Source organism: Corvus hawaiiensis, chromosome 5 (assembly GCF_020740725.1).
Source record: "Corvus hawaiiensis isolate bCorHaw1 chromosome 5, bCorHaw1.pri.cur, whole genome shotgun sequence".
Taxonomy (NCBI): Eukaryota; Metazoa; Chordata; class Aves; order Passeriformes; family Corvidae; genus Corvus; species Corvus hawaiiensis.
Genome location: NC_063217.1, coordinates 17,849,932 through 17,877,922, shown reverse-complemented (window position 1 = coordinate 17,877,922; position 27,991 = coordinate 17,849,932). Strand labels below are relative to the sequence as shown.

At 36.1% G+C, this 27,991-nt stretch overlaps 1 protein-coding gene and 1 long non-coding RNA gene across 6 annotated transcripts in view; both read left to right on the top strand.

Moving 5' to 3' along the window:
* The window catches only part of KCNIP4 (potassium voltage-gated channel interacting protein 4), a 400,021-nt gene that overhangs the window by 134,501 nt on the left and 237,529 nt on the right, over positions 1 to 27,991 (top strand). The gene's annotated exons all lie outside the window — the stretch shown is intronic.
* On the top strand, positions 40 to 27,415 carry LOC125325685. Its single transcript, XR_007203485.1, has 4 exons — positions 40 to 147; positions 6,098 to 6,189; positions 19,117 to 19,260; positions 22,113 to 27,415. It is a non-coding gene; the product is annotated as an uncharacterized LOC125325685 (long non-coding RNA).

The following is a 27,991-nucleotide window of genomic DNA, read 5'->3' as shown; positions in this document are numbered from 1 at the left end:
AACTTTGGTTCCCTCGTGATGTGTTTCACAGGACCCAGGCACTTTTATTTTTCCTACTGGTGGTACTTCAGAATCCTGGCATCTCACTCATTGTGGCTGGGGAGTGAGGACCTTTCATACATCATAAATGTTGGCGTTTAACTAGAGGTAATTACATTTTGTGGGGTTTTGTTTTCCCTCTGAGACTCATTTCTGTGCAATCTCTTTGCAACATACCTCATCACCCCAATTTTTGTTTCTAAGTCCATTTTGTGGTCTTAATGGTTTGAAAGTATCAAGAAGAGAAAAGGTACTTCCATGCGTAAGTCATAAACTTCTTTCAGGAAGAGGAAAAAGGAGGCAAACATACTGAAATTACTCAATTTCTTGTAAAAATAGTGTTGTAAGAAATTATGAATTACAGCAGTTGTGATACAATTTTGCAATCTGATTACATTTTTGGCTTCTCTTTGGAGGATGTTATTTGCCCAGGACATGTTTTCTCATGCCACTGCAGTCTTTATCTGCTTTTGTAAGCCAGCTGCTATCATAACAGCAAACCACCCCAAATGTGGATGCGAGTGAATGGCTTCCCCAGAGGCACATTGGTTCTAACAAAACAGACAGCAGTAAACAGGAGAGTAATGTCCTTCAGGGATATCAAATGCCTTGCATTCAAAGAAGGGGCATCCTCTGAGGAGCAGAAACCTGCGTCATGAATATAACTCTACTTCGGTTTGTATTTACCCACTAGCCTGCTCTCCAGTTTTCACATATTTCAGTGTTCCTTGTATTTATTTTCCAACACTGTGATTCACAGTGACATTTGCAACTTACAAAATCAATTCAGGCAAAGTGGATAAGATAATAAGTTACTGATGAGAGGGAATAAAATTTAATTAAGGTCTTAAATGTAAATCAGTGTTAAAGACAAGAACCCACCCACCAAGCCATGGGTTTGGGTCTGACCTTGAGTGTACATTGAGCAGAAGTTGTCTAGACACAATTGGTCCTGCCTTTTCTCCTCACAGAGCTCCACTACTTTTATTGAAGTGTATGTATAGAAGGAGAATAAAGAAACCTACTGCTATATACACTGTACCCCTTTCCTCACTCCATTTTCTTACAGATCTTTCAGTTTTGCTTTGTAAAAATTATTTAAATGGAGTAATAAGTTTTCTTCTCAAATATTAGTGGCTTATTTATCAGAGTCAGTTTCTCAAATATTCTTTATACAGTTTAAAGGATACATCCAAAGAAGTGGATGAAAATCACTGATTTGAAGCAAATTTAATGTTAAAACCAGTCTTCAAGTAGCCTTTTAAATTACTTATGCTCCTCTCCTGTGTGTTCACCACACAGTGACCTCCAGCACTTTCCTATTTTTAGAATGATCCTAAGTGTGGTTTTAAGATAGCACTGTTTTATTTGCACTTTGAAACATATTAGATGCTACCAGGATTTGCAAGACACAGGCTAATGTTGGATCTCATCTACGATGCAAAAAAAGAAACAGGTGTTAGCAGCTGCAGTATGAACATGTTCTTGCAGTATTATTTTGTCAAGAAGGTATTTATAGCTTAAATATGCTCTTAGTTTTTGCACTCAAGATAGTATTTTATGCTACTCCCCTGGATACAGTGATATTAGATCAAGCCCAGAAAGTTTATATGAAAGCAGTTTGCTAGCACTGATACCCTGTGATTACCCAAACAACATTGTAGGCTGCAAAAAGGAGCCAGAGACAGAATAATTTCATTTCTGTAAGTACAATGAAATAGATTTGGTTCTCCTGGTTACACTAAGACTTCAGAGATCCTGTAAATTGGTTAGCACTGGAGCACCAGAAGATCTCATTTAAGTGACTTTATCAACTAGTACTCAAGGTCAGTGCCAGAAAGAAACATTCAAAACAGTGTACACAAGGCAGGTACAAATCCACACCAATTGATGATGTTTGATCTCCGACAGGTTTGAGGACACATTTGAAAACCGGAATAAATAAAGGCTTTATTTCAATCCTGTATACACTAAGAAGTAGTATTAATCGTGTCACACCTTTTTTAATTCTTGGTTGCATGATAGACACAGTGTCCAAAGAATGAGGATGGTGTTGATTTTTCTGCTCTTCTTAAGTAACTGGACTGATACCAACATTAGGATGGTCTTTCAGCTATCTAAAATCACAACAGTTTTATGTCACTGTTAAATTGAACTAGCTTTGAGATAATAATAATTACTGGAAACTCATGGTCATTTAAGTTATATGGAAATAAAATCATTATTTAAGGAAAATGCATTAATTCAGTTAAGGACAGTTATGTCGCTAATGTGTTGAAGATATCACTGACAGGACAAAGAAATCTCAGCTTTGATTTTCAGAAGACTGGGAAAGTTTTACTTTCAGATTACAAGCTAAAATTAAGACCTTAGAATACCAAAAAGGATTTTGGTAAGTATAATACAAAAAGCATGCCTTCTTTTATGCTGAAGTGCTATGTAACTTGCCAGGATTGTGACTTAGTTACTACAAAGATTATTTGCATTACCTGTTGCTTAAACTAAATTACTCCTTTCGAATCTGGAAGTAGTGGGATACCAATAAAAGTGTCATACTGCTTCTTTTATTGGATTCGTACTCAAGAAATTGCAGCTGTTGAGTGTCTTTCCACTGAGCCTGTTTCTTTTAGTAGTCTCTCGTGTCTGTCTGACATAATAAATCATCACATGTCCTTGCTGACATTAACCTGGCTAAAGGTTGTTTGCTCCCCTAGATTTACAAATATTAATATAGACACAAGTGTTCACTGTTCCCACCATTTTATGTGATAAAGAGGACTATGCACAACCTTGGGCACTCTGTTGCCAGTGGACTTTTAATGGAAATAGATTTTGTTCTGTGATTATTGTATTTTAGAAGGTCTTTGTAGCATCTTTCACAGCTTTTTTATGCTATCATTGAAATGATTGTTAGGTGGCTCCCAGCATTTAGATATTACAGCAGCAAGTCTGGCAGAGTTCGAGGTGTGTTTGGACAACACTCCTGGGCACATGATGTGACTCTTGGGGATGGTGCTGTGCAGGGCCAGGAGCTGGACTCAGTGATCCTTGTGGGTCCCTTCCAACTCAGCTTATTCTGTGGTTTCCTCTGGGAGAATGATACCTACCAGAGGCCATGGTTCAGTGCATGGACGTAGCCCAAGCAGGTGTGTAGGCACTGGGACACAACGAAATAAAAAAAAACTTGCTTCAAAGTACAAGGCTTTCCCATTATTATTCACCTGGTGTGGTATTAATTGCTATTATTATAATAAATTATTTGTGCAGTAAAGTGTAATATGTATTGGGAAAAGCCTACTCAATCTAATCTATAGAAAAGACCTACTTTTTTTTTTTTTTTAGGTTGGTAGAGTTTGAATTACTGTAAGGTTCATAATACAAAATTAAACTTTATGCAGTTAAAAATTTACCACCATAGTTCTTCTAGTTCTGCACATGGCTTTTTGTTTACCATATTTATGTTTGAAAATGTTGAAATGTAGTTGAAATACCAAAAAGAAAAGTATGTTCTTTACCAGCATTCATAGCATAATGATGTAAGAAAATATTTCAGAGCAACTAAATACCTTTTATTCTTAACCAACACTGCTGACATTTTCTTTAGAGTCTTGGTGTTTGTATGCATGCCTGGAAATCTTACTGCATAACAGTACCCCAGAAAGTAACATGAATGCTCCAATGTGCCCTGCACCTACTGTGGAACTTCTGCCTGGCCTGCAGTTCACATGAAACTCCCCTCTGATAACATTTCAGCCACTGCACAACATGTACTGGGAGTGGAGTATTTGCAAAGGTGACACAGAATCCCACTTACAGACATGTCATATTTGTTAAACCCACAGAGAGCTATTTCAGGTGACAGTAAAATATGAGTAGACAACACAGTTACAAATTATTATAGCAGAACAGCTATGCTTAAACTGTACTATGTTTGCAGTTAACAAGGTATTTATTGCTCTTGTTTGTCTGACTTGCTGCTTCTCTCAAGACAAGGTATAATTCTATTTCAGACCTTGTATGAATTTTAATTTCTCTGTTAGTTGGGTACTTTGTAACTGCTCACCAGTTTCAGCTGCCACAGGCTTGCTTTGTTTTTCACATGGAAACCCCTCTATCTGCGCTATAATGGCAGACAGTCTGGCCTTTCCTAATTAGTGGACAGTTTCACTTTCAGAGGAATGTTAACATCATCTTATTTCACTAGGAATTGTTTCCTGCATTCTCCTCCCCAGGCTTTAAACAGGGAAATGCAAGACCCAAAAGTATTATATCATGGAAGGTGCACAGAATTATCTAAAGCATGGACATTTTCTACTCTAAGCATGTTATATTGCTTTGTAATGCCAGCATGTTCATTTAGAGATGTCTAAGATCACTTTTGAATAGGAAACACAATTCAGAGCAAATGCCTGCGTAGGAGAAATGGGTTTTCCTGTTGTTGGTTGACATCTTTTGAAAGGGTGTATGAAGGTTTAAGGACAGTTCCTTGGGTGACTGTGGTGTTCTGGAACCAGCTGAGGAAAAGAGAAAATGAACAGCCCATTAGGGTACCCCATAAATACCCCATTAGGTGCCATACCTGTGTTTTTGTAAAACACTCTCTCTTGTGGTAGTCGTCATGGTCTCTCTGCCTAAGGCTGCCAAATCTCCTTCATCAGTCAAAGGATCCCAACATGCTCAGCTCAGAACATCTTTGATGTTATATGCTCTACTGCATGATATCTTTTTTTCCAGGTGAACAGCAAGGATTTAGTGGGAAGATATGAGTATTTTCATACCTCAGGGTGCTAGGCAGTTGTGCAAGAGGTTCCAGGAAGGAATTAGATATTGTGGACAGATGGCTGCAAATTCCAGAAGGAGAGAGATTTAGATTCTGTCAGCATCTTATCAGTGTCCCGGTGCTGTGTTGCTAAAATCACTTGTATTATTCTGATTTTAGACATTCTGATGTTTACTTTTTCTTTAGTTTAAGGAGAGATTCACTAATTACTGAGTTTGCCAAGGAAAATATGACAGTAGGAAGGTAAAGAAGGTATTTTAAGTTTTAGGCTTAACTGTGACACTGTGAGAACAGCATCTATAGTTGCATTCAACTCTTGTGAATTCTTGAGAGGCCACTAGCCCAGTAAAGCACTTACTGCATCATTGCAGTGAAACATTCCAAAAATGTATGTAATAATTCATTCGGAAAATCTGGGGGAGCTATGTTGCTTTAGAAAATAGATTTGGATGTAATAGATTTGGAAGATTCTGCAAAATTCAACATTTCCACATTATTTAGGAGCTTCAGTTTTCACCTAGAATCCTGAATTTTAAAAAAGTATTTATGAAGCTTGATTCACTCCATAGGTTTATATTGTATGTCTGCAAATATAGTGACGGTATAATGTGCTAGGTAAAGAATAAATTGAAAAGGTACTGTAGACATAGTACATAAATTCAGCTTGAGAGAATATCAGCTTTTTTTGTTAAACTAATAACCTTTTTCAGTGAATTGAGTCATTCTCTAAGATGACTAGCACCCTTTTAAAAAGTGGTTTATCAGTTTCACTTTTTATAAAATACAAAAATTGAGACACTGATATGTTGCAGTTCACTTTCTCTTCATTCTGTGTTTATCTCAATGGCAAAAAGAACAAGTCGAGTGTGGAATGAATAAGTAAAACAATGTTAACTGAGACTTTTGTCCTGAAAAAATGACTGTCTGCTTCCCACATACATCAGACTGCTTCATAAGGATTTAAGGATAGGCACGGGCTCTCCTGAAATAGTCTGTCTTTCATAGTTATCTGTCTACCTGATCCTGTTTCTATTGATCATAGTCTAATTGGATGATCATATTCTTTTTTTTGTCCTTGCCAAACAAGTCAGTCATGGTCCATTAAATACTGGGAAGAGATGTAAGTGTCTTTGTTGAAAAGTACTGTTCCATCTTAAACGTCTAAATACCTTCTCTCTGGTTATTGCACTGCAAACATAAACTCAGAATCAAAAGAATTCAAGATATTTAATGAACTTAAGAAAATAAAGTTAATACTGAAATGTTTTCATTTTTAAGGTATTAAGAAACAACAGTTTCCAGCTTGGCGGGAGTAAATGCGTCCAAAACCAGATGTTTGTTGTGAAGAAATGAGGTTCTTGTACCCACAGGTGAGGAGAACCTGTGCCACACTAACAGTGCTCTGGTGCAGAACCCTTCTTTTGTTACCAAGGTTGTTCTGTTTCAAGCATGTAACAGTACTTATAGTCCCATGGAGAACAGATTTTCTCTTTAGTGTATTTCTCACGTGTGATATTAGGTAAGGCAAGCCTTAGATTTACATGGTGAAACTTAGGCTGTTAAAATAAGGGTAATGTTGAAGAAGGTTTTTAAAGTCTCTGCTGTAATCCTTATTAAAGGTGTATTTTTTGATTTTATTCTTTGAAATTTTCATTATTAAAAATATTCAGGCCCAAAAAGAATGAACTTTCTTGCTCTACGTGTTTTCTGGAAGATACTGACCAGACAATGTTAGAAAACAGGATCGGAATGCTCAAAGGTGTTCTCAAAACTACCTCATTGTGCAGAAACTGAGTAGCTCAAATTGTAAATGGATGTTTAAGTTATAACATAGTTTGAAATGTATACTAGCCTTTTGTGAAATTGCTCTAGGACATGTTTTTTCTTTTGCTCTCAGAATAGAGACACTTTCAAGGGGGAACATGAAGGAGGGCAGTAAGGTGGTGCTTCAAAAAGCCAAGTAGTCTGTATTCCTCAGTTGCTTCCTTTACATCCTACTACTTCAACACACTTGTATTTAAATTATCTTTTAATGATTAGGTTTATGTCCTTGTAAAATAGCTTTTCATCATCTACTTTGCTTTTCTAATATACGTTTATTTGTTATCCCTTATTGGCTTTAATGAACTAGATTGTTGTAGTGCATTTCAGACCTATTGGACCTGTAATTTTATGTCATTGCTTTTAAATAAATGTTTCTTTATATATTTTTTAAAAGTTCTGCTATTTTATGGAGCTGTCTGTTTAATCAGGAAACTTGACAGTAACTTTTGCTGGTTCAAATTCTGTCTTCTACTGTGTTCTGAAAAGTTTATCTAGAAAGTCATGAATATGGTAATTTCTATTTCTGAGCTGCTTTTTTATGTTATTTTTGTTCCACAATAGTTAGATATATAGTTCTAAGTGAGTAGGCACAGTGTGAGCACAAAATGGAGATACGGCTTTCTTATAAAAAAGTAAGCTGTAAAATGAAAATCATTAAATGATAATAATACAGTAATCATGTTTCTAAATTTTGCAATGTTAATTCAAGCATATAATTCAAGTGTGACATAGTACTTCTTAACAAAGAATAATTTTTAAACAGAGTTAATCTTCTAATGGAGGATAGTTGTCACTTAAATTTTGCGGATGAATGATTTTAAGGGAAAGAAGAATTGTAAGAAGAAAGTGTTAAGTAGAAAAGGAGGACATGCAGTGTGAGTGGGGTGAAGGTCAGAACAGGATTTCAGAAATACTGATTTGTACTCCAGTGCTTTTCAGAGATTCTTGCTTTTTAAATCAGGAAAAAGAAAATCTGTCTAGTCAAGAAGAGAATATACTGAAGATCTCAGCCAAACTTCCGGAATAAATATCATGATATAGCAATGAGGAGGGCAAAAAATATTTTGAAGTATAATTATGATAAAATAATGAAATGAAAACATAACAACAGTTGTATCATGTCATATACTAAGTATTCAATCAAATTCATGCACTGACTAGTCATGAAAAGCATAGGAGAAATTGAGAGTAAATTTAATGTGATCTTTCCTTGTCATGGCTTTTTAGGCTCCAGCAAGAAGACTTTTAAGAACTTCTCAGTTAATAACAGTAGCCACAATGACTGTTCCATTCTTTTGCCATTTTTTACCGCTTTTTAATGAGGTTTTCTTTTTTTTTGGTCTGTGTAGACTTTTGACCTCATAACATCCCATGGCTATGAATGCCACAGTTAATTATATGGTAGGTAGGAAAAAAGTCCCATCCCTTTGTTTTAAAATTGCTACTTGATATTTTCATGGAGTGTACTGTAGTTTGGTCCATTTCTCCATGGGTATGTCTTTTCCAGAAATCACTCTGTATGCCTGACCATCCTTGGTGTCCTCTTCTCTTAAAGTTTCTTTTTGCTTTATATTTGAAGATTGGAAAACCATCACTGTGCACATTATTCAAGAGTTGAGTGCAGTATATAAAAGCACAGGGATGCCTTTCTGTTTTCATGTCCTTTCCTAACAATTCCTAATGTCGAATTTGCTGGTTTATCACTGTTAATCACTGTGGTGATATTTTCTGATAGCTGACCTCTGAATCACCTCTGAATGGACGTAAGTAAGTCACTGTGAATAACTTCCTTTTTGTGCTCAGTATGTTAATAATGGATTTATTATTTCAGCCTTCATATTCCTGTGTATACTGTTGGACAAAACCCAACTGAGACATGAATTGTAGGATTCCTGGCTGAGAATTCTGATTCCTCAAACAGTTTTGTTATTTTGCAATATTATTTCATAATTTTGTTATTCAGTTTCTTAATTGTGAGAGTGGCTTGATAGTGGCAACTTTTCAAATCTCACATTAGTTTTATGAGTAACAATAAGCTGATGTATATTTTTTAAGATTAAAACACCTGAAAAGCTTATCTTCTTCTCATTGGAGAGGAAAAGTCACAAAAAAATGATTCAATTATGGTCAGGTAGAGGATGCACATAGTACAGGTGAAAACCTAAACCCAGGAAACATCAGGTTATAGTGCACAGTGTTTGCCTTTTGTAAACATTAAATTAATATTTAGCAAATTATTTGAGTGGGATTTTGTAAGGAATATGCAGTTGTAAAATTTCAATAGTATGACAGGGACTACTGTGTTTAATGAGTTTCTCCTAAAAAATCCAGCAAACATGGGGGATTGCTTCTTGAGAATAAACTCTTTGAGCAGTGATGAAGGAACTGTTCCCTGCTATGTTGACATAGTTGAGTTGCAGTATAAGCAAGAAGTGTTAAGCAAATACATCCTTTACAATCAGAAGATAAAGAAATAAGGTTGAATATCCCACCACAATTTATTATTCAATACTGTGCAATGCATAAACTTTTTGTACAAGGAAGCAAGAGCAAGCAAGCAAGCAAGCAAGCAATAGTCGTAAACTATGTAAGATGCAGTCAGTATCTGATAAAAAGAGGCTGCGTTATCCACAGTTTCTCAGCATCTAATCTTACCCAGGTTGCAAAGATGTCTGTCTGTATCTTAGGAGGTTTCTGTTGACATTGCTTCCTTGAAAATGAGGTGACCTACTTGTCTGGGAGGCTGTGTTAAATTTGTTTGTTTGTTGGGCTTCACATCCTACACCATGACTTGCTAGTCAAATAAACAGCTCATTTCAGCAGCTCTAAGAAGGCGAGAGGATTCTTTATTTCTGCTGCCTGCTTGGTTGCTGATAGAAAAATGCCTGCAGACATAGTAAGGCCCTCTACCCATTTTTTTCCACTTTCTTGTCAGCCTATGTCATGTTAGCAGAATATCAATATTGTGCATAGAAATGTGAAGTATTTATCATGAATAATACATGTAAGTTTTGGAGAGAGATTAAATTGTAGCACTTGTTAGTATTGCATGATACTGACATAGTGCAGGTTGCAAAATATGATAGACATGAATAACTGCCCTAAAGTACATTATAGTTGGTTCCAAACTTTTCCTGTCAAAAAGAATTAATTTTGTTAGGCAGTATAACTTTATTTGGTCATTTTATCTGCAATGAAAATTATTATACTCTTTGAAGAGTTTGTGAGGGTTTATGGGCATATAAATGGCAATACAAACCATAAAAATCTCTTGTAGGTCAGAATGAAGTTCGTTTAGTTTTTATATCGCCTTTGTTAAAGGTCAACAAGTTTGGAGAAGGTACTAAAAAAAAAAAAAAGCATATATTGGGATGTCCTAGGAATGTTTTCGGAGTCCTAGCAATGTACAATTCAAGGACTTCCCAAACAGGAGATAATGACATTGCATTTAATAGTTATTTGTATATTTTTAATCCATGAATTTTAAAGGTAGGGTTTTTTAGGATTAATCTCTGTATTTAAAATCTGCAGCATTCTATGTAAAAACATTTTATATCTTAACTGTGCAGTGTGTGAAGAAGATACTTCTTTCTCCTCCTGCTAGTTTCATTACATGTCCTCTAGTTTTACAGCTGGAAGTGCTACTGAGCTACTGTTCTCTAATTTTATATTTCGTCAAATTTTGTACAGAAGTCCACTCCTTATCTTTGATCATGCTCCTTGCCCTTCTCTATCCTTCTTATATTTCTGCTATAAGTTGAAACTGTAGACATTATTTGCCTTAAGTTTTATTTTGTTTTTATTTCTGTGTCTATTGGGACAATCCTTTTTAAAATTTGTTTTCTAGTTTTGTTTTTTTGTTGTTGTTTGTTTGTTTTTATATTTCTCAAGCTCATTTGCATTTTAAAAGGTAAATGGCTGTTTAAATTTGAAATTATCCATGCTGTGTTCATATATAGATATATAAGTGCAAATATAATTGGGCCTGTAGCAATAGGACAAGGCAGAATGGTTTTGACCTGAAAGAAGATAGAGTCAGACAAGATATTTGGAAGGAACTTTTTATGTTGAGTATGTGAGACACTGGCACAGGTTGCCCAGCAAAGTGGAAGATGTCCCATCCCTGGAAACATCCAAGGTGAGGTTGGATGAGGCTCTGAACAATCTGATCAAGTTGAAGGTGTCCCTGCTCATTGCAGGGGGCTTGGACAAGATCATCTCTAAACAAAATCCATTCTACGATTCTATACTTTAAAAAACCCATTTGTTAAAAAACCCCATTATTGTGTTTTGGTTTGGTATTTTTTTTGTTTAGTACAGGTATTTTTTGCAAGAAGAAGGTGTGCTGAAGAGCAGATATCTTCATAAATATTTCCTCTTTTTTTCAGTCATTGTTAAGGGTAAAGAGTAAGTCCTGTTTGCAGCTTGATCTGTTTTACAGTGACTAGTTGACTCTTCAATGATGTTTTTGAATGCTTCATCCCTTGAGAGCATTTAAGTCATATGATCTATTTATTTTGAATGAGACTATTTTACATTTTCAATAACTTCAGAGACATGTAGACAAGTGGCACAGAAGTATACAAATTGACATTTATTATCATTTTTGAGCTAAACTGCAATGTAATTATGTTGGTTTTGCCTCCTATAGGGATTATTTACATTTTTCCTGAGGATATGCACTCAAGACTACAGACACAGCTTTTTAATATTTTTATTAAACTGGATATTTTAACATTTTTGTTGGACTAAAATGACATTTGATTGTTTTTACCTTTTTACCTTTTTATTCTTACCTTCTTCACCTCTGGGGTCACACAGACATATGGGTTTATGGCTTTTTGGAGTTTAGTGAAGGACATTGCTTTGTTTTTTCAAAGCATCAGTCATGGATAGACCAGGTGAGCACTGACAGAACAGGCTTCTAAGGTTATATGAATCTGTCATGTCATTTACAGCTGCATCTCCACTCTTCACTGCTGTGATAAAAATATTTTGGGATATAAATAATTTTAAGTCTATTTTTAGTTTGGCCAGCACCTGAAGCAAATCAAGCAAAAGTAGAAAAGGTTTTAGCCTTTTCGATGAATGAATATATGTGTGTTCAAATAGCAGGGCTCCTCTTTTATACATTCAGAAAAAGCCCTGGCTTAAATTCACAAGCCTTTACAAGAACGAGGAGCTGCTGTTGGCATCTTTTTTCCAAAAGTCCCTGAACCATACCCCAGAATGGGGGATGTGCATTCACTACTTTTCTGTGCAAAAGAGGTTTAACTGCAAATCAGTGCCATCAGTTTCTTAACCCTTGTGTAACAGGAGGTGGAAATGACTTGTCTTGAAATGGCATGGGCTGAAATCTTGGGAGAATGGAGGTCTGAACCTCTACTTCTTCCATCCCTGGGTATGTCACTCAGTCCCACTGATGGGTGAAACTGTGCCTTCATTCACTACCCTATATGGAAATGTTGAAACAAAACCTTAAAGGATAATATGAGAAAATTACAGCTAGGAGTCAGTATTTTTACCTTTCTGTAACTTTTTGTTGAGATTTGTGTTCTTGAAGCATGCAAATCATACTTTAAGCAAAATTCTGTGCTGGTTTGCCACATTTTAACAATGTTTATATAATTTTCAATACTTCATACTTTCCTTGTTTACCAAGGAGTTTATTTCATGGGGCATTTAACAGAAAATGTCCATTAAAGTCTTTCACATAGATAATTTTTAATAAATAACATTATTAGTAAATCAAACGTTCCTTTTCTGTGTGTCTTAAAAGCAACAAATAGTAATCAGGTCTGTGATGATTTTGTACAGACATTTTTCTGATGCCATGACTCTCAGTGCATAGTATAATGACCTACTTGGATAAAATTATGACTCTTGCCCTAATGAAGGAGAAAGGAAAGACTAGACAGATTTTCCATGTTCCTTAAAAAATGTGGTTTTGTCCTCTAGGTGCTTTTTTTTTTTTTTTTACAGGAAACTGGCAGTCTCTCAAAGAACATCATTAAACAGACCAGAATATTTGTCGAAGAATGTGTCTTTCAAACTTAGTCTTTTAATAGAATTTATTTTTTCAGTCAGTACAACTGCCCCTACTGGTGCAAGCTGCCTGTGGATATAGGCTGCTGAGTGCTTTGGCCTTCCTGTGAGTTCTTTCTTTACTCCTGGTTTGATTAATGGGAATATGAAAATCAAACTTCAAGACTATCTGCAGAATTTAAAGTAGAATGGCAGCTGAAAAAGGGAGAAACAGACTGGGACAAAGGAAGAAAAGATAGACGTGAAAACATAAAACTGTACTGTCAGAGTTTTAAAAGGTTTTTTGAATTTAAAGGAAAAAATATTGCTACTATTTCATTATGCCTTATTCCTCTTCCATCCATTTTTGAAGGATATGTGACATATTGAAGAACAATTTTAAATAGTAATCCATCATATTTTTTTATTAGTGTGTAGCTATAAGTGTAATAATTTAGGATCTGAATCTAAGAAACTTATTCAGCAAATAATGTCCTAGAACATGCCACTTATAAAATACAGTTATAATGGAAAAATGTCATTAGCCCCTTTGAAGATAGGTTAAACATGATTTCAAATGTAAATTTTTAAAATCCACAAATTCCTGTTGAATTTAACAGCTGCACAGGGAAGAAGAAAAATATTTAAGTTTGTTTGCAAGAGCGCACAGGATCTAGTTCAAAATGTTACTGACAAAGAGCTACTCTCCAACTCTTTAGGTCACTATAACGTAATTAGATTCAATATTCTGATAAGAACAGCAGAATTCATTATATTACTGCCTAACTTGAAAAAAAAAATCATCTATCTTAACATGAGGAGTTCAAAGAATGGAAATTGAAAGAATCATTTGTAAGGGTAAAGTACATTAGGATGTAATAGGGATAATTTTAATTTTAAACATCTAATTAGAGTTTCAGTGAAAATTCACACTACAGTATCCAAACAGATGTCATTAAGGTGTCATTAAGGTGTCAAAAGGTGTCATTAAACAGAAGAGTCAAATGTATTACTAACTAGGAAATCAGTATTCAGAAGGTCCAAGAAGGGAAACTAGAAAAATGTACACACTCTGCCTAACTGTAAAAATATCATGACATTCCAATCAAATCTTGAAAAATAACGTGATAAAGGCACAAGAAAAAAATGCCAGAAGGATTGTTCACTGTGTATAAGCAACAGAAAGCCTTACAGAGGATCTACAGGACAAGTAGAGCTGGTCTTTTTTGTTTGTTTTGTTTTCGAAAGAACCTATATCATCTGAAAATTTTGTTCTTTCAATAGGATGAGAAGAAATTGTATCGATATGTCTTAGGCCTCCTTAAACCTAGGCAATGTCATTTAGCATGAGAGTGCAAAAGCTGAAAAGACCTGCAGGGTAGTCCTTTCTAGAGGAACAGTAAAACCATCTTAATGCCTCCTGTTAAATGAGAATCTGTTTGATTCTTTACATTGCACACAATATTCAAAGAACTGAAATGGCAACATTGTCAAAAGTGCTGGAATTAACTAAATGGGAGGGATTACCAAAGCAAATTACAGTTCAAAGCATGATGAGCAGGGGAAATTGTCAGAGGAGGGAGAGGTACATGTTAGGGCTAACAGGAGCAGCAGGCAGAAGGGCCTTCCTCATACAAGTTAAATTACTGGCTCAAGTGATCTTTAAAGCACTTTTCTACCAATAAGACTTAGATATTGATTAAAGTATTCTACAAAAGTAGAAAACAGTTCACATATAGCTGACTCTCTAAAGGAAAAGCCTGTGAAGTACCACTGAGGTAGTTATACTTAAGGAGCTCTCCATTGCCCTGCTTATCTCTCTTTTCAGATATTTCTTTTTGCCTTTAATTAAAACCACAAAACCTGCTTTTTAATACTTTGATTCACAATTGCAAATGGTGGAAAAATAGATCATATTACCAGAAAAACTAGAGTAGTTTCCAAGCCTTATATGTAAGGCTTATAACTATTGGGTTTTTTTTCCAGTGACCTCCTTAAATCTAGTCTAAATCTCATCGTCATTGCTGCTATCACAATCCCAGCAAAAGGGGGGATTAGGCGAGGGAGAAGTTCCTTTTAGGGCAGAAGGGCAACACTGAAGAATTGAAGAAAAGCATTGAACAAATGGGTTATAAGGTGTCAGTAGTCATAAATGTAAAGTAATGTAAAACACAGTCCTCCCATTATATCCGCAGTGGTGTGCCGTGTTCCTGGTTTTATTGCTTGAGAAAGAGATCTACGAATAATAGGTTGTGCTCTGAAAGTGTCACTTTAGTGCTGAGTAGCTATCAAAACAGCAAATATGACATTAAGAATTATTAGGGAAGAAAAAGAGAACAAAAGCAAATATCATTATATCTCTGCATGAAACCATTGCCTTTATCTTGATTCCTGTATGCTGTTCCAGTGTCTCAAAAAGGACAAAACAAAGCTAGAAAAGGTACAGAAAAAGCCAGCATGAATGATCAAAGGTATGGAGGGGGTTTAGTACAAGGACATGTCTAAGTAGATCAGAACTCTTCAGCCTTGAAAAAAATGACTAATGAGGGAGAAGGCAGGAGATGAGATAGGAGGTTATAGAATGAGTACCATGAAGGGACATAACGAGGTTCAGTGTTTCTCATTATTAAGGTGTGAGGAGTGAAATTACCTTGTGGCAGATTCAGAATGTGCCGGGGGTGTACCTATCACAGTGCATATAGTCAGCTTGCAAACGATACTGATTTTGGCCAAAGCTCAGAAGGATTCAAAAAAGCAGTTTTACAAATTCGAGAAAGCTAAATCCAACAAGGCAACTATGCAGGAAATTTACCTCTACCTCATAAAGCCCTGGCTGAAAACATCAAGGATATCTTAAAGGAAATACCACTTTTTTAGTCTTCCCCAGGCATCTACAGGATACTAAGTTGGAGGTGTATTTGCCCTACCCCAGTGCAAAAGTTCTTAAGTTATCGACTTGTCCTGTGCTGGCTCTGAAGTCATGGGTGGAGGAGGAATACCCTTCTTAGAAACCCCGGATATAAACCCGGTTACAGCTTCTGCAGTCTGTGCTAGGAGATGAACACATATAATTTAAATAATTTTCTGTTCCCCTATAAAATATCATTGGGCTGAATAGTCCAATAGCTTGAAAATTTTTAGAGAAGGGGCAAAGCTGACTGCTTTGATTGTGTCTTAGGGTGTGGGGTTTTTGAAGGTTCCAAATCCTTACGGCTTTTCTAGATTTCTGTCCTTGGCTTTTAAAAAGGAACTGCAAACAATTTTTTTCCATGGTTTTTGCAATATTAAGAGTTCTTACATGGGTCATGACTTGTGAAGATGCATTGGCTAATATTAACTGGTGTTTTCACCTTGGCTTGTTTCTTTGCTAAAAATCATGCATTTTAGAGCCAAAATAGTGCAAAATGTAGGTGGAAGAATATAGACAACCTCTGAGACAGAGTCTAAAAATAGGGACTAGTTGGTTTTCCTTTAATCATGCACCGTGAGCATTAATACTTCAACCATATATGTATAAAGCTTACTGTGAATTCAGTCCTTTGGCAGCTGAAGGAAGGCTCATTGCCGCTCTACAGACCTGCTGTGGGAGACACATTGCAGGCAGAACTTGTCTTGCTTGACTTCTTTGTGCTGACCTGGGAATTTACTAGATGTTTGCTGCACTGCTTTGTCTGAGGCAGCACAAGAGAGAGGCTCTTTTTATTGTGTGATATTTTTGTTTTTCTGAACATGAGAAAGAAAAAAAAAATTAGAGTCAGCGGTTTATCTGAGACAGCTTCTCCTGTGCTTGTCTCTAGAAATATAGGGGACATTAAGGTGATCAAAACTCATAGTGATTTCCTTCAGCACGTAGAAATGAATGCATTTGCTGAATTTCTGAATATTTGTGATGTTGGTCCCCTCAGGGGAACTTACAGTAAAACTGGAGTGATTTCCCACCTTGTAGCCTATCAGTGAATATGGGGGGGAACAAGTTCATCTTAAGAGCACATGCAGTCAGGTATAATAATGTGAGAAAAACATGGCTTTTCCTGTGTTTTGGGTTCTTTGTCCTGTAGCAGAGCTCTTCTTGCTCTGTGAGAACAAAGGATGAGTGCCACCCATGGCTGTGCCCAGCTTTGGGGTTTGCGATACAACAGAGAGGTTGGCAAGCTGGAACAAATTCAGCTGAGAACAGCCAGATGTTTAAGGGGCTGGATTGCAGCTGAGAGAGCTGAGAGCCCTTTTTTTGCCTGAACAAGGGAAAGCTAAAGGGGAACTCGCACAACCTAAGGGCTGGTTAGAGAGAGACGGAGCAAGACTTGTGCATCCACCAAAGCTACAGCAAGGAAAATTCTGTGTCATCATAAGAAAACTTCTCAGCCCTGAGGGTGAACAAATGCTGGAATAGGTTGCCCAGAGAGACTGAAATCTTCATCCTGAGAGATTTCCAGAACATGGCTGGAACCAGGCCCTGAGTGGCCTGGCCTAACTTTGAAGATGGACTAATCTTCGAGGCTGGTTCTTCTTCCAGTAGGAGACTGGACCAGATAATTTCCAAAGGTTTCTGTACAAGCATTAAAATTGTGTGAGTGTACGAGCCAATCTGAGGCCCTTTGTGGCCTGCAGAGAGTATGCAGTTGTTCTGCGACTTTAAATCAATTTATAAAGCTTTGCTTATTATTGGGGAAAAAAAACTTTTATTCTCTAACTTCTGCCTCTCCTTGGCAATTACAGTGTTTTTCCTGGTCAGTTTTATAAGTGACTTCCCATAAATTATTACCATGGTCCTATGTATGTATTCTCTGTTGAAGAATAATGACCCTGTTTATCTCTCCCGGCACAAAAATGCCAGAAGCACATATTTTACTTTTTTGTTTTGTGAACTGCCATACCTTCTCTATGCCACAGGCCATCTACCCTGTAACATTTTTTTGTACCCATTTGACAAAAAAACGTGCTGGTATTTTTAGTTTGTGTGGATTTGTTTTTCTTTTTAGGATTATAAGTTGCAATAAGAGGGATCTATTCTGAAAATTGTGTAGATACTTCTAGTGTAGGCCAGTAGTTTATTGCAGAATCTTTCCATGAATCAAAACCAGGCTGCTTGGTCTGTCATTCCATTAGCACTCCCTTTTTGTCAAGAGGCAAATGCTATATTTGCCCTTTTCCAGTCCTTTGGGACCTCCCCTGTCTTCCAGAAGCTCATAATGATAATTGTTAGTGATTCAGAAATCGCTGTCTAGTTTCTCTAAGGTGAATTTAATAGAGCCCAGCCAATTTGAATACATCCATCTTACCTAAATATTCCTTAATGTATTCTTTATATACTTCAGCTTGCAATCCACTTTTTTTCTCTAAATGGTTTTGAATGGCTTGTCAAGATTTACCATTTTTTGAAGGCTGGTGTATAGGAGATGTTAATTACATTTTACCTTTACCTGCACTGTTTTCTTTCCCTTTCTAACCTGTTTATTTTATTTTCTTTATATATATATTGGGTATTTTAAAATGCTTCTTTTTGTTCCTTTTGTCTCTTGCAAATTGAAACTTGCTTTATACTTCAGTTCTGTTTTATACCCTTTTTGTCTATATTCTTCCTTTGTTAAATGACCTTGGGTTTTTTGTGTGGTTGGTTTGGGTTTATTTTGGTATGATTACTTTTTGACAGCCAATTGTTGAAGGTTTCTAAGTGCATCAGACTACTCTTTCTGTTCTTTGGTACAATTTGTGCATTTAATGTAACCTTCCTGCATAAACTGCCAGCATACTTGCACATGTTTATCTTCAAGTCATCTTTCTAAACAACCATTAACCACTCCCCAGAGTTTGCTGAAATCTGTTGGGTTTGATGGTGATGGTGTGATTGGAGGGTGTTTCTGTTTTATCTCTGTGGCTGTTATAACTCATTTTCCTAAAAAATCAGTTTGTGACTGCATTTTCCCAAAAGACCATTGTTAGTCCATTCTTTCCTCTTAGCACCAAAACTAAAATAACCTTGCCGTAGTAACTTCTTCACTCTGAAATGGCAATTTGCTTCCAATGATAGTCAGACAAGTCTTAGCTTTAACACCTGGTACCTAAGTATTTAAAGTCCTGTCATCTCTCCTTCAGATGACTTTCAAGTTTCTCATTCACAGAAACAACAACTTTTTGCCAAAAGAAAGAGATGTACTCCTCACTTTCTGGGTCAGTTTAGCACATCTGCTCTTTTCCTTTTTTGGTTTGCACCCACTCCCCAGGAGATTCAACAAACTCATTTGAAAAATCTGTTTCTCTATTTCATAGCATTTATATGTGTTCTTGAAACAAAGGACAACATTTGCCCTTTTTTTCACTGAGAGACCTTGCTGAACAAGTGATTGTTCCACACCAATATTCCAGTCCTGTGATTCGCCTCATAAAGCTCTGCCATGCTGGTTATGTCTTCACTTGTGAAATAATATCTCATTCTTTTTGCTTTCTTCCAGCTCATGTTCACCAGGCTGTCATGCCATTCTTTCTGCATGGCCAAGGAAACTTAGTCATTGTGGTTTTTGACCAGTAAGTTGCATCCTTGCAGAGTCTTAAGTAACTTTTGCAGCCACTGGAACATCCCTGCAGTACTATAACAGGTAACAGATGTCAGGCACCTGACTTAGCTACATTAGGATCTTTATTCTACTATTCCTATTGGTGACAATGTGGCCTAGGTGTTACTTGGCCATGCCATGCAGAGTGAGCTTTTTGCAAAGTACCTTTTACTTTTGGACACAATATAATATTGGTGTGCATTTAGCTGTAGCTCAAGATCTCTGGTCTTCCTATCACAGCCTCTACTTGTACCTTTCAACTTTCCTGATGAAAAAGTCATTTTTGTAGATCTTTGTACCCTTTCATCCATATAAAAACTTAGTTTCCTGAAATTTTTCAGTCTGAAAACTGAGTAGAACACTTTCCCAAAGAGAATGTCGAGGGTACACAAACACGGTTTTTGTCTGGAAAAGCTACCAGAACTCAATGCATCAGGCACAGTTCTTCAGCTGTCCTCCCAACAAGATTTCCCCTTGTAGGCTAAGAAATTTCTCAGTTTTTAAATGTTTGTTTAAATCTTTTGTTTCTCTACAAGGCCAAATACTTGGTTCACTGGTTGGTTTGTTCTTCTCTCTGTTATTGTTCCCTTTCTTCTTCTCTTCTGTGTCTGTAACATGTAGACACTTGACCACCTCAGAGTTATTTCGATGTTCCCTTAAGATGGCAGCAATGTTTCTAGGTTGTAAAATGGTTGGGTGCTTTCACTCATCTCTCTACAGTATATATAGAGCCCTCCCAAAGGTATAAGACATCTACAAATGTTTTCTCAGCTGTTTTGTTCCTTCCTAGTGATTACATGCTTTGGAATAGTATGACATTAATACCATGAACTTCTATCCCATACTGATAAATATGTGTCCAATGCTTAACAAAAATAAAACCTGGGCAGTAAGTTCTGCATTTCAAACACTTAGTTTTCTTGATTTCATTTTCCCTCTGTTTAATTCTACTCTTTTCTCTTGTTTTTTGTTCTCTTTTTTTTCCCCCAGTGGTACTGTAATTAACTCTCACACTACCCCCAATTGTGTCCTCACATCCAATTAAAAATTGGCAAGCACCCATATATTTCTGGGCTGCTGATCCATTTGTTTTCCACTATAACATTGTCTTTTCCCCTTGAAGTACAGCTAGTTCTGATACATAAGCCTTTTTTTCTCAGTTAGGATTAGCTAAATGAACAAAGAAAGAACACTCAGGGTAAATAAAAGACTCTACCAGGCAAGTGAAAAATAAAGTGAAAAGAAATAGCTGCAATTCTACATGAAAGGATGGAAAAATTGGCAGCTCTTTTCCATCTCCTAGCAGAATAAAACTCTGAATTGGAGAAGTGAGGCCAGAGCCCTCTGCCAGAGAAGCTCTTCTACCATAGATGGCAAGATTAAACAGTGAGTGAGGCTTGGATATTGCTAAAAAATCGCAGAAAGATCTGCATGTGGTTTCAGTCACAAACACAGTTCCTTAAGCTCAATAAACAGAATTTTATTTCAAAACAATGAAAGTACACATATAAAAACAATTCCTAACTCTTCATCAGGATGTTTTGAGCAGTATGTGGCCATACTGGCAAGTCTGTCTGCAGTGTGGGAACTACATGTACAATACCGGCACTAAAATTATTGTCGTCGTGGGAAGAACAGTAATTCTCTCAGTAAAAATTGTCAGAAAATTACTGTCTGGTACTAACTGTAAAACTTTTTTTTTAGATGTTGAAATTATGAAATCAGGGGCCTTTATTATATGCTTTTCTGTTATTTGAGTTAATTTACATTCATTAATGTAGATTAGTTTCTGAATTCAAAATCCACAGAGAACGCTGTTTTTTACCTTAGGTGTTAGAGGCTGCTCATTGCTGCAGAATAAAAATTCATGTAAAAAAATGGGAACATTAACAATTACTCATTTATCTAATTTTTTGCCAGATTTTATCCTTATGCTTGGTAGAAAAAGCAATTCATTTTTTATCAAACAGCCAAGGATTTTTAATCTTGTGGTAATGCAACATAGTCACAAGATTCATCAGATTGTCAGGCTTGTGAACCTTAGCTGCATTCAAAGAGCATTTTATTATTCAAAAAGGAAGTTTCCTGTATCTTTGCAGCAAAAGATGAGGTCCCTACTATTAAAGAAATATTCAGTATATGAAAGATTGAGTTTTAAATATCCCCTATTTAAACATTCATTGGATCAAAGCTACAAATAATTTTATTTTCATTTCTTCTGCCAGTTACAATATGGAATCATATATCTAACTATATCCTTTATTCGATACATGTTAGGTTTTTAGAAAATTTTCTGCATGTAGCAGATAATCTTGCCAGTACATTAAGCAGCATGTTTCAGCCTCAGCTGCTTTTTGACACCAGAAATTGATAGTTGTTAGCACCTTCCTGCATTTCACTATCAATTATGCAGACGTGTTTTCCCAAAACAAAGCCAGTCACAGAGCATAATTTGTGAGATAGGAATAATTTCAGACAGAATCAGCAGCCTGCTATAAATAAAGCACTTTTTTTGACAGCACTGTGATCAGCACTAGACTAAAAATGCTTTAAAGCAATGGAGTGCCCTGCACTCCTTGCCTGAGATGAAGGTGGTGTGACTGGGTCTGTGTTTTCATGAGCCTGTGGCAAGTGGTCTGCTCTGAGTGTCAGAAGCTGAGAAGGAGAAAGTAAATATGGATTAACTATGAATATCTGCAGAAGAAATCATGGTTTTCTGAGAGGGAAGTTTTAGTTACTTTCACTGATATGCATAGATACTGGGAGTTGAAGTCTCTTGAACTAGAATAAACATGCAATAAGTGAATATGCCACTTTTGGTGAAATACTTGTGTTATTGGAGCTGCAAATACTTTATCAATATATGTCCTCTCGGGTATTCTTTCCTAACACAGCATGAAAGTTGCTTGCCTGTTACACTTCGGAGGAGACACATGGGTTGGCCATGTCTGGTTTGCTCAGTGCTGGAGAAGACAGTGACAAGGGACAAAGCTGGATGAGTCACTCCCATGACCTGCAGTTCCTTCCCAGCTGCCCTTTTTCCTATGGGAGTTTTCTTCATGTGACTGGAAGCACATCTGCCACGGGACCAAAACACAGACACTTTAATCATGAGGCAGGTGGGCTGCAGGGCAGCTGGTGATGAGCCAGTGGGTGTTTGTGTGTCGCAGCCCACGTTGAGATGAATACCTGCTTTGTAATAAACCCCTGGAAGTCTGTAATGTGACATGGAGAAATGGAAGTGTCTGCCCTGCATGGTTCATCCAGATTACATGGAGCTTGCTTTCCAAGGGATAAGCATCCCTTAATCTCAGCTGGAGACCACATTGCAGCCCAAATAATCTTCTGCCAAAAGTGGATGTGTTTTTTGAACGTTGGAGGTACTGTGAATTCTTCAAAAGCCTTGGCACAGCTGTAGCAAACTACTTAATTTCTTTTGTGGCTTATTTCTTCTTTGAGCAGGAAGGTACTAATTAATGTTTGGCACACTCATTCTTTTGCTTCCCAGTGTACTAATAGTACCTTTCCCCCCTCCAAATTCACAAAAAACATGCGTATTCCTGGCTTCCATGAACTTCATTGTTCTATTGAGAACGAACACAGACCTTTATTTTGTGACGTATTCACGGTTCAGTTGCTCTTAGAGAAATAAATAAATAAATAAATAACGCTCTCATTAGATTTTTCTAAGAGATAAGATACCATAAAAATCAGTAAACATAGTAATACCGCATTTGTGTGCTCTTATCTCCTCAATAAATATGAAGGAGTTTAAACATCTGTAAGAAACTGGAGTTTTTAACCATGTAGGAATAAGATACTGAATGAATGAACTGAGTGTTTGAATGTTATGTTCTAGTTTTCTACAAAGTAGCATCTCTGTAACTACAGATGTATATAAATATTTGTTTTTTCAGGAGTAAAGGCATTAATTTTGTTGGGTATGTCTTAACTACGTTTTTGATTCATACACATTTGGTCTTATAACTAATCTGATTTTCAACCTCCATTGACAGGCCAAGTCACCATTTACTCCATGAGCTTAATATGTAAAGCCATGTTCAGCAGTGTCTGGGAAACACTTGACCATAGGAGTTATGAGTACCATCAGAAAGGCTCCATGGAATGATGGTTTTGGATCCATTATATCCCTCGAGGGTATACAGAAAACAAGGCAGGGACAACTAACTAAATATGGTTAAAATAATATGGCCTCATTTCTTCTGTGAAGATGGTCTAGCTGTGCAATTAGGAACAAATAGGTAGTGACATTACCTATGAGACCAAAACTATGGTTTCACAGTATCCCCTAAACCCATGTAACAGAAAAATATTATTGCAAATACCATATATACATATAGAGAGTGCATATATGGAGAGTGCATATATATTACCTGTATAGAGAGGGCACATATGTATGTCTAGTAATGTTCCTAGATTAACAGGTCATTATTAGTTCATTAACTATAGTTTTGTGTTTATAGTTGTCTCTAATACCATTTCTCAAAACATTTTTCTTACTTTTAATATCTGTGCCATTCCATTATTTATTTTGCCTATTGTGAAGCTGGTTAGAAAATTATAATAACTCTATAAACCATATCTGGGTAGTTTTTTAAAATACTTGTTTGTGGAGCGGCATCAGACAATAAAACAAAATTATATTCTCCGTTTGTGTGCAAACAGACAAGTTTATATATATATATATGTATATATGTAAAAAAACAACTTTGAACTTCATTAAGACATCACATCCCCTTCGTGGAACTTTTTTTTTCCTTTCTACAAGTATTATGATTTTTTCCAAGATCCTGAAATTCTGTTAATTTCTCCTTTATAGGTAGACTTTAATTCTTTCTTATGCAAGCCAAACCCATTTTTCATTAAGTGACTTTAATTTATAAATTTCAAATTGAAGTAATTATTTTCAATGAACTTCCCTAAGCTGAACTGAAGTAATCACAAAACCTTTAGTGAATGGGAAGGAAGGCAAAAATTTAGGCCTCACCTAAACACCAAAATCTGATTCTTAATTTGTGTGTGTTTCTAAATTGATTATTGGGGATATTGAAGGTGATCTGTTAAGGGAACACTGTGGTGATGTTTTCCTGTGTGACAAGGAAAGGCTCACCAGAGCATGGTTGGTTATGATGGACAGGCTCACTGATACTTATTGGAAGCATAAAAGGGACAACGTGGTTAAAGAGAATGCAGGGATATCAATGTTTAACCTGGTGACTGTGTTACAGTGTAAAAATAGCTGGCTACACTTAAACCAGCTGCAGGAGCCTGGAGCTCAGTGACATCAATTAGTTTACTTTCCTAATGAGCTTGCAATGCTGAGGTACCTGCGTCACTTTATTTCAAGGCCAGCTTTAGTTTGCTTTCCTGGAGAGTGGAAACTGAAAGCAGTAGCAAGAAAAGATGCTGTTACATGGTTCTAAGCCAAACAGAAATCCAATTTTGACTCTGGCCTATTCTAACTGCTCATTAAGTTCAAGCAGTTTCCACTTCAGTGGCCCATACATGTTGAGTACTTGATAATCAGCTCTGTGACTGAGCTAGGTAATTACTGAAGCAGTGATTTTAGGGTTGGGGATTTTAATTTCTGTGAATATTTTTTGCTGTGAAATAGTCTACTGCATAATGAATTTTGGCATGGCCATATTACATTTTCTCTCATAAATTTTCTTTCACATATTTTTAGGATCACTCCTAGTACTTTCAGGAGTTTACGAAAGATTACGGTCTCCTTTATTTCAGCAAAATCAAACAGCATTTAGTAGACACAGGAAATAATCAATCAGTCAATCCAGCTTCTGTTTTTGAAATGTAGGTAACTGTGTAGCAGGTTTATTTGTGTGTTTGTATGTATCATTACCACTCTCTTCTGTAAGCTGTAGGAGCTATCAGTGGTATCCTTGTGTAACACTGGCTAGATATTCTTCCTCATTCCTGTTAAATTCAGGGATTTAACAGAGTATGGCATTTAACTTACACTAAACCTAAAAAAATTGTCAGCTAAAAATGTCTATTTCAAATTATGCTAAATGACAATGAATTTCTGACATTAATAATGAAGTTTTGAATATAGGTATTACCTTGCTTTAAAATCCATAGGTCATGTCATAGCTGCAGGCAGCACACAGACAGCTACAATGCTCTGTTCCTTTAACTGCTTTCATTAAATATTTCTGAAATTAATTTGAAATATTTTATAATATATTGAAGTTAAGAGGTGATTATGGATAACCTTGTGCCTGTAGTTTCATAGTAAATGAACTTAAAATCGTCCATAGCAAAGCATAGATAAATTTGATTTATACTGATAAAACAACTCCTTCCATTATCGAAGATAAAGCAGGGTGACAAGCTGGGAAGTCAATATTGATTTACCAGTATATGAAAATAACAATAAAATAATTTTTACAAGATTGATTGTTGTCAGTCATTCTGTGTTTACAGGCATTGCTGATAGTAAAAGTTGAAAGAAATTGTAATTTTTTAAATAGAAAAATAATTCTTCACATTTTCTCAAGACTGTTTTGATGTAGCCAAGTATTTATTTCCTCCCACAGATTTAAATATTACAATTTAATAGCTTCTTCTTTTTGATACACACCATTAGACCCTTTCACAGAAGTAACTTGTCACTGTATATTTAAATCATGAATCAGCAAGTCCCATAGGAGAAATGAGCCTCTCTAATGGGATACTTCTTATCCATTTTTGGCTTGTCTGATATTCTATGTATCCAAATTAACATAATAAGATTTAAATTCACACAACAGATGCATCATGAAAGTACATACATGTGTGTTTATATTGGGCACACAAATGTTTTGGGAGATCCTCCAGTAATTTCATTATTGAGTTACACAATAGATACAGGTTTAGCCAGATGTCTAAATCATCCATATCCTGTCACATAGGATAATCTACAAGAGTAGTTCTAATAAACTGATTTTAATGCAAACACTATGTTTTCAGACATTTTCACATTAGACATAATTTCCTAGAATGTAATTATTTTTCCATTATCTATTGCAGAAAATACATCAACCATACTGCTTAGCTTTGCTTAGTTGGCATAGCCATCATTAAATCTTTGATTATTTTCATGACTATACAAAGTCTTTTCCTTGATGAATCCTTTGAAACGCACTTAAACTAATAACTGATTTTCCTAGAAAAAATAGTTCTTGCCTTTTCCAAAATAGCAACAATTTTAAGCCTTTAAGAAACTACAAGAAGGAATTTCAGCCTTTGACTTAAAGCATGAAAGGATAAGTAGTGTTATGAGAAGGTACAAAGTCAACTGATCAGCAAAATAGACCTGCTCTGTTCAAAATTAGACAACCTGAACATGGTTAGAAGGAAAGTAGTACCCAGTAAGTAGAGGTAGAGAATGGAAGGGATGAAAAGTGCTCAGTTCCTTTATTTGTTTTAAATGGGAGGGAATATGGGTGTGGAACACTGCTGCAGTCAGGAGGATTTTAGCCATAGATAATACAAATGTGGTCATGATTTTTCCTTTTTTAAGGAGTGATTCTGAATCCAGAAGATTACAGACTGGGCTGTGAATGCTTTTGTCACCTATTCCTGAATATTCCCAAGTTCTTCCTATCAGGCATAACAGCGGAAAGTTTCTTTCACATTTTTACCTGTCAGTCTGCAGCATGGTTGTATAACACGGCAAAGCATCATTAAACATTTTGGTGAACTGTTTTGTATTTCAAGACTTTTATTATGGATAAAAGGAATATTAAAAAGAAGTAACTGTGGTAAAGTAAAAAAAAAGGACTCTGCAGTGATTTGGAATTCTAGAGCAGAGAATTAGTCTTCCAAACAGAATCCAATTCACTGGGGACAAGGAATCTATGGACTCTGATTTCAGCTGTTCAGAATTTTCAACTGGCTTAGCAAAATCTTGAGGCAAGTCAGTTCTTCCTCTTAAAAGGCTTTGCTGCCACACTGTGGAAAAAACATTTATTCTGTTTTAACTGTTTTACTGTTACAAATAGCACATCAGCTGAGTTCCTATCTCTCCCCAGCATACAATCCACCCTGCAGAAAAGACTGCCAAAGAACTGTAAAATAAAAATACCGTGGTGGGATAGTTAACAATCTAGTTTCAGTTTCAGCTTTGACCTTAGTTGCATATTCTAAGGCAGGAAAACAATGGTAATAACATGAAGAACATTATTTTAATGAAGGACTGATAGAAATCATCAGAAAGATTCCTCCTATTTAAAAATGACAGGTCCAGAAAAACAATTATATAAAAAAATATATATCCAAAGTCACTGTCATTGCAGATATTAATAAGCTAAAAAAATTCAGAACCAAAAGAAATTTTCAGATATGACTGTTGAATCCATATTTCTATTTTTTTTTCAGTCTGGATTTATTTCTGCTATTAACAAGCCAAGACACATATTTCTCTATGAGCAATGTAAAGCATGTCTGAAAGGCACGAATACACTATGGTGGTTTTTTGGTTGGTTGGTTGGTTTTTGGGGGTTTTTTGTTTTGTTTTGTGTTTTGGGTTTGGTTTGGTTTGGGTTGGGTTGGGTTTTTGGGTTTTTTTGTTTTGGTGGTTTGGTTTGGTTTTTTTGTTGTTGTTTTGGTCTGGGGGGGGGGGTTGGTAATTTGGTTTTTTTCTTGTTTTATTTTCTTGACTGCCATTTCATTTTCAAAACTTTAATTCAATGCACAGAATGCTAGCCTGGTGTAATGCACCGGGGTAGTACTTGATACAGATTTCATTACA